The following is a 6,243-nucleotide window of genomic DNA, read 5'->3' on the forward strand; positions in this document are numbered from 1 at the left end:
CTTCTAAAATGCTGCACCAGTGAATGGAATGTACATGTACTACTGTATGTGGTCAACTGATTTCCCTAGATTCAATCAAGAATAATACTGTCTACTTTGGCTCCTCTGTTGGGAGAAATTGATATACCCAGGAACACTTAACCACTGAGACATATCTCCAGTCCTTTTTCTTTTTTATTTTGAGAAAAGAGTCTCTCTAAGTTGCTTAGGGCCTCACTAAGTTGCTCAGGCTGGCTTTGAACTTGTGATCCTCTTGCCTCAGTCTCCTGATCCTCTTCATCCTGCTGAATCTAAAGGTTTTTGACTTTGAAACTGCTTTAGAGAGTTTTCAAAGGGAAGGTGGAATGTGCATCAGAGAGGGTGAAAAAAAGAAAATAAGTATCCATAAGGGAGGAAAAGAGGGCAGAAGGTAGGGTATAGTCATGGGCATGCAAAATGGGACGGAGGTGAGAAACTTGAGGCAGAAAGGATTAGAAAGGTGTTTGTGATATCCTCAAAGACACCTCCTTGCAGTGCCCTTCCCTCTTCATGTCCATGATGATCTTCTGCATGTTTGAAGACACAGGTTGCCTTGAGAGGAAACTACAGACATAGAAGGCAAATAGTGGAAGACCTGCAGCTTGGTCCCTTCTCAGAGGTTGGCTGCCTCTGACAAGTTTAGATCAACTAGGAGGTTGGAACAGATGACCACTAAGGTCTCCTGCTATCCCACAGTCCTGTAAAACTAAATATGAAAAACTTTGACCTTGGGTGGAAGGAGAGCAGAATTTATTATGATGTTAAGAATCTTTCTTATATCTTTTTTTCTTTCTTTTTTCTGTTTTGGTATCAGGAATTGTACCCAGGGGAGTTTAACCACCGAGCAACATCCCAAGCCCTTTTTTATATTTTATTTAGAGACAGGGTCTTACTGAGTTGCTTAGAACCTCACTAAGATGCTGAGGCCAGCTTTGAACTCGAGATCCTCCTGCCTCAGCCTCCCAGGCCTCTGGGATTATAGGTGTGTGCCATCACACTCAACTTTCTTACATCTTTAATGCAGAGAAGTATGTGCAGATTCATAAGGTGCCCCTACCCCACAATTTTTTAAGTGATTTAGGTGGGAAATTCCTATTGGTTACTAAACTTGCTACCTTCAGTTTACTTCTTTTGAGTTAGGGAAGGAAATAAAGGCTTAGGAAGCATAAGGGGAAAGATGTTTAAATCAGAATGGAAATGTTTATTCATGTTGTTTATGAGGGACCCAATGGTGGACCAAACTATGAACCAAGTCAGTCTTCGTAGGAATTAGAAATTTGGGGAGGGTGACATGATGACGCACACCTGTAATCCCAGCACTTGGGATGCTGAGGCAAGAAGATCCCTTGAGCTCAAGTGTTTGAGTCCAGTTTGAGTAACATAGCAAGACCCCTATATCAAAATAAATAAATAAATAAATAAATAAATAAATAAATAAATAAAAAGAAATCTTGGAGTGGTGATATTATGGTGGGCATTTAAAAATTATTCTTTTATATAGCTTACTTGGATTTTAATTTATTTTATTTTTGTGGTGCTGGGTATTGAACCTACAGCCTACAGCCTTACATGTGCTTGGCATGTGCTGTCACTGAGCAACATCCCAGCCCTACCGTGAGTCTGTGTGTGTGTGTGTGTGTGTGTGTGTGTGTGTGTTACCAGGAATTGAACCCAGGGGTGCTTAACCACTGAGCAACATGTCCTTTTTTTTTTTTTTTTTTTTTTTTTTGAGACAGAGTCTCATGAAGCTGTTAGGACCTAGCTAAATTGCTGAGACTGACTTTGAACTTACAATCCTCTTGCCTCAGGCTCCAGAGCTGTTGGGATCACTGGAGTGGGCCACTGCTTGAGGCTATGGTGAGCAGTTTTATTTAACATTCTCTTCATTTGATTATCCCCTAACAATTTCCCTAGTACTTTCTATTAATCGACAACATCTCAATTAAAAAAAAAAAAAAAAAGACTTTGTTTTCTAAAAGTTTTAGATTTAGAGTAAAATTTAGGTGAAGACACAGAGTTCCCACACATCCTCTGCCCTCCCCCACCCTCATAGCCTCTCCTATTATCAACATCCCTCTCCAGGTTGGCACATTTGTTAAAATTAATGAGTCTGCTTTGACACAGCATTATCACTACCCCACACACATATATATGTTGTAGATGAATACGATGCCTTTATTTTTATTTATTTATTTATTCATTTATTCTTTTATTTTTGTATTTTTATGTGGTGCTGAGGATCAAACCCAGTGCTTCTTCACATGTGCTAGGCAAGCTCTCTACCCCTGAGCCACAATCCCAACTCTAGGGTTCATTCTTTTTTTTTTTTTTTTTTAATTTAGAGATTTATTGTTTAATTCACGAACTTTATATAGCTTTAGTTTAAAAGAGAGAGAGAGAGAGGAGAGAGAGAGAGAGACAAACGCAATGAAACCAAGGCGCTATTTTCAAAGTCAGGGTCCTGCCAGCCTTCTTGATGTACATTTTACAGGTTAGGATGAATGTGTGTTGACATGTATTCATCATTATGGTTTCATACTGAGTAGATTCACTGCCCTGGAAGTTCCTCGCGCTCCACCCATTCATTCCACTCTCTCAGCTAGTCCTCGGCACCCACTGTTCTTTTTCTTGTTTCACACATTTACCTTTACCTGAATGTCATGTAGTTAGAATTACACAAGACACAGCCTTTTCAGATTTGCTTCTTTCACTTAGTAACATGTGTTTAAGTTTGAATGTCTTTTCGTGGTTTGATAGCTCATTTCCTTTTAGCACTGAATAATATTTCATTCACCTATTTTATTTATCCATTTACCTATTGAAGGGTATCTCATGCTCCCAGTTTTCGGAAGTTATGAATAAAGCTGCTATAAACATCTGTGCACATGTTTTTGTGTGGACACAAGTTTGCACTCATTTCATTTATTTGCATGGCTGCTTTCTGGGAGTGAGGGGTGGGGAAGGGGAGGAGGATGCTTTGGCTGTGACAAGGCACCTAACAGTCCGTGTAATACCCTTGCTTTCCTGAGCAGTGCTACTTAGGGGCCTAGAGAAATCGACCTTGGGGCTGTGCACTACTAAAAAGGCAAGAGATAATTCAGGCTATAGGGACAGCATTTCATTGCTGCCGCATGCAGGCAGCCAGGGACAATGCCAACTGAAGTGGATGCAGCCCGAGGAAGTCTGAAGGGCAGCCAGACTCATAAATTTGAAGAGTGGAAAAGAATTGCGATGGCAACAAAACATTTCTCTGTAAAGTATCCAGGCATAAGTCTCACACAGTGACTTTCAAACTTAGAAACAATCAACACTTCCTAAGTAGAAAGCTGTTCCAAGAGCCTGAAGAGGCACAGGCCACCTTCTTTCAGACCTTTATGCTAGTGAAAGAGACCCTGACCCTTCCCTAGGGTTAAACTCCCTGGGGAAGAAATGTGTGTCGTATTTAACATTTTATTACAACAACATTTTTAAAAAATGCAAAGCCAAGAGAATAATATAACAACCCCAACATAACCACTCCCCAGATTCCTCTTTCATTTTTACAATTTCACGGTACACGTAATGTATTCCATCAGTTTCCTACTATTTTGACATGTGGGCTGTTTCTAGTCTTTTGCTGCAATGAATAAACACACTTTTACCTATATATCTTCATAGTTTTTGCAAATGTGTCTTAAAACTAGATTCCTGGAAATGTGATTGCAGGGTCATGGGTAAATACATACGTGGTTTGGCAATTTGATATTGCCAAATTTCCTTCCGTGGCAGTGCTACCACGGATATCTGAGAGTACCTGCTTCTCTCTGGTCTCATAGCATAGCTTGTCATCAGTAGTTTGTATTTTTATCAACCTGTAGATGAGAAATGGTATCTCTGGCCAGGTGTGGTGGTGCACACCTATAATCCCAGCAACACGGGAAGCTGAGACAGGATGATCCATAAGTTCAAGGCCAAGTGAGGCCTTAAGCAACTTAGTGAGACCTTGTCTCAAAATAAAAAATAAAAAGGGCTGGGGATGTGACTCAGTGGTTAGGTTCCCCTGGGTTCAATCCCTAGTACCCAAAAAAAAAAAAAAAAAAAAAAAAAAGGAAAAGAAAAAGAAAGAAAGGAAGGAAGAAAGAAAGAAATGGTGTAATAGTATCTTGGTTTTGGTTTTGTTTTAATTTATTTTTCTTTTATTTTGTGTGTGATGGATCATCTTTTCATATGATTAAGGAATATTTACATTTTTCCCTCTGAACTCATTCTTTATTTATATATCTTCTTTTTTAGATCACTCAAATTTTACCGAAAATTTTTCCATTAAATGACCCTATCTTTCTCTTGTTCTTCTCTATTTACATATCTTGCAAATTTTTCCATTGATTGCTTGTTCTTAGGGCTTCTAAATTTTAAATGTTGACATACTTAAGAAGGGTGAATTTTTGGTCATCATAAGGGAGGTTTCCTTAAACTGGGTAATAAGGAGATATACTCATATTTTCTTCTAGGATTTAGAAAACTTCAGTGTTCTACATTTAGATCTCTGTTATCTTGTAATATATAGTCAGATCTCCATAACCATAGGCTTTGCCTCTGCAGATTCGATCAAAAGCAGATTAAAAATATCTAGAAAAAAAATTGCATCTGCACTAAACATGTATAGGCTTTTTCTTGTCATTATTACCTAAACAATTTAACAACTATGTACTTGACATCTGCATCATTTTAGGTCTTACACATCATGTAGGGATGATTATGCTTCTACACTTTATATGGGGACTTGAGTATCCCTGGACTTTGGTACCTGCAGAGGCTCCTGGACCCAGTCCTCTGCAGATACTGAGGGAGAAGTACTTTCTGGTGTAGAGGAAGAGGTTTAACTTTTCTAAACAGTTATTTGTCCCAACATTTATTTGAAATTTTTTTACTCGCTGATTTAAGGAGTCAGCCTTATCATAGTCCATACCTCCATATGTATTCGGGTATATTCCAGGACTTTATGTTCTATTTTATTGATTTGCAGTCCTTTTTTTTTTTTTTTTGTCAATACCACACTATTTTAATTAAGGAATGCTGATAATATAGTTTGATATCTGGCAGGGCTAGCTTCCTCCCTCATTACTTTTTTCCAGAGTTTTTCTCAGTACTCTTACATATTTATCTTTCTATATGAGCATTATGATCATTTTGTATATTCAGGTCTTTTATTGAGGGATCATTTTTCTTCTTTTCTTTCTTTTTTCCTTTCTTTCTTTCTCTCTTTCTTTCTGTACTGGGGATTGAACCCGGGGGTGCTTTACTACTGACTTGCATCCCAGTTCTTTTTATTTAATTTTTTTCTTTTGAGACAAGATCTTGCTAGATTGCTTAGGGCCTCGCTTAGTTACTGAGGCTGTCCTTGAATTTAAAATCCTCCTGCTTCAGCCTCTGAATTCACTGGGATTACAGGTGGCTGCCACTGTGCCTGTCTGTTGGATCATTTTCTGAAGGCAGCAGTCTGGGATCCCACAGGTGCAAAGAGCAGCCTTTTGTAAACCGAACTGCAGTTATACTGGCTTCCTTGACGATAGCACTATCACTAGCACAAAGTGGAGGAGAACTGCCCTAGACGGGGTTATGATCTATTGAAGAATGAACACAAATTTCTACAATATAAGGAAAGAACTGTAAGTTACTGGGGGGCATGGACAATTAATAGAAAGTGCCTAAATACATGTGGTAGAGTATAATAAATTACCAATGCCCAATAAAATGATCAATTAAATTCAATGAATGAATGAATATGATACAGACTAGAGTAGAAGAATAGAATCCCACATTCCAAGTGGTAAGAGAAAAAAAAAATCCTCATTTGGAATCAGAAGCCTTTGGCAGGATGATGTCATTTTGACTGACCTTGAAGATTAATTCGATTCAAGTGGCAATAAGTGGTTGTGTGGGAGGAGAAAGAGATGTGTATGAAGACCAGAAGGCTAGGATGCTTGTGGTTGTTTAGGGAATGATGGTTAGTTTTTGGTGCTGGAATAAATGGTGCTGGAGTTGGAGACTATACGGGAGGAGGAGGTGTTGCAGTTATAGCAGGAAATTAGATTGGAAATGAGGGCTGCACTCAGAGGTGGGAGAATATGAGTCATTTGGAATTTTTATATCTATGGTCATTTTGAACCTTTGAGATCTTGGTGCAGGGAGGAGCCTGGTTAATGTATACAAGAAAAATCAGGGTTTAGATAGTTAATTTCAGAT

This window comes from Sciurus carolinensis, chromosome 2, assembly GCF_902686445.1.
Source record: "Sciurus carolinensis chromosome 2, mSciCar1.2, whole genome shotgun sequence".
Classification (NCBI taxonomy): domain Eukaryota; kingdom Metazoa; phylum Chordata; class Mammalia; order Rodentia; family Sciuridae; genus Sciurus; species Sciurus carolinensis.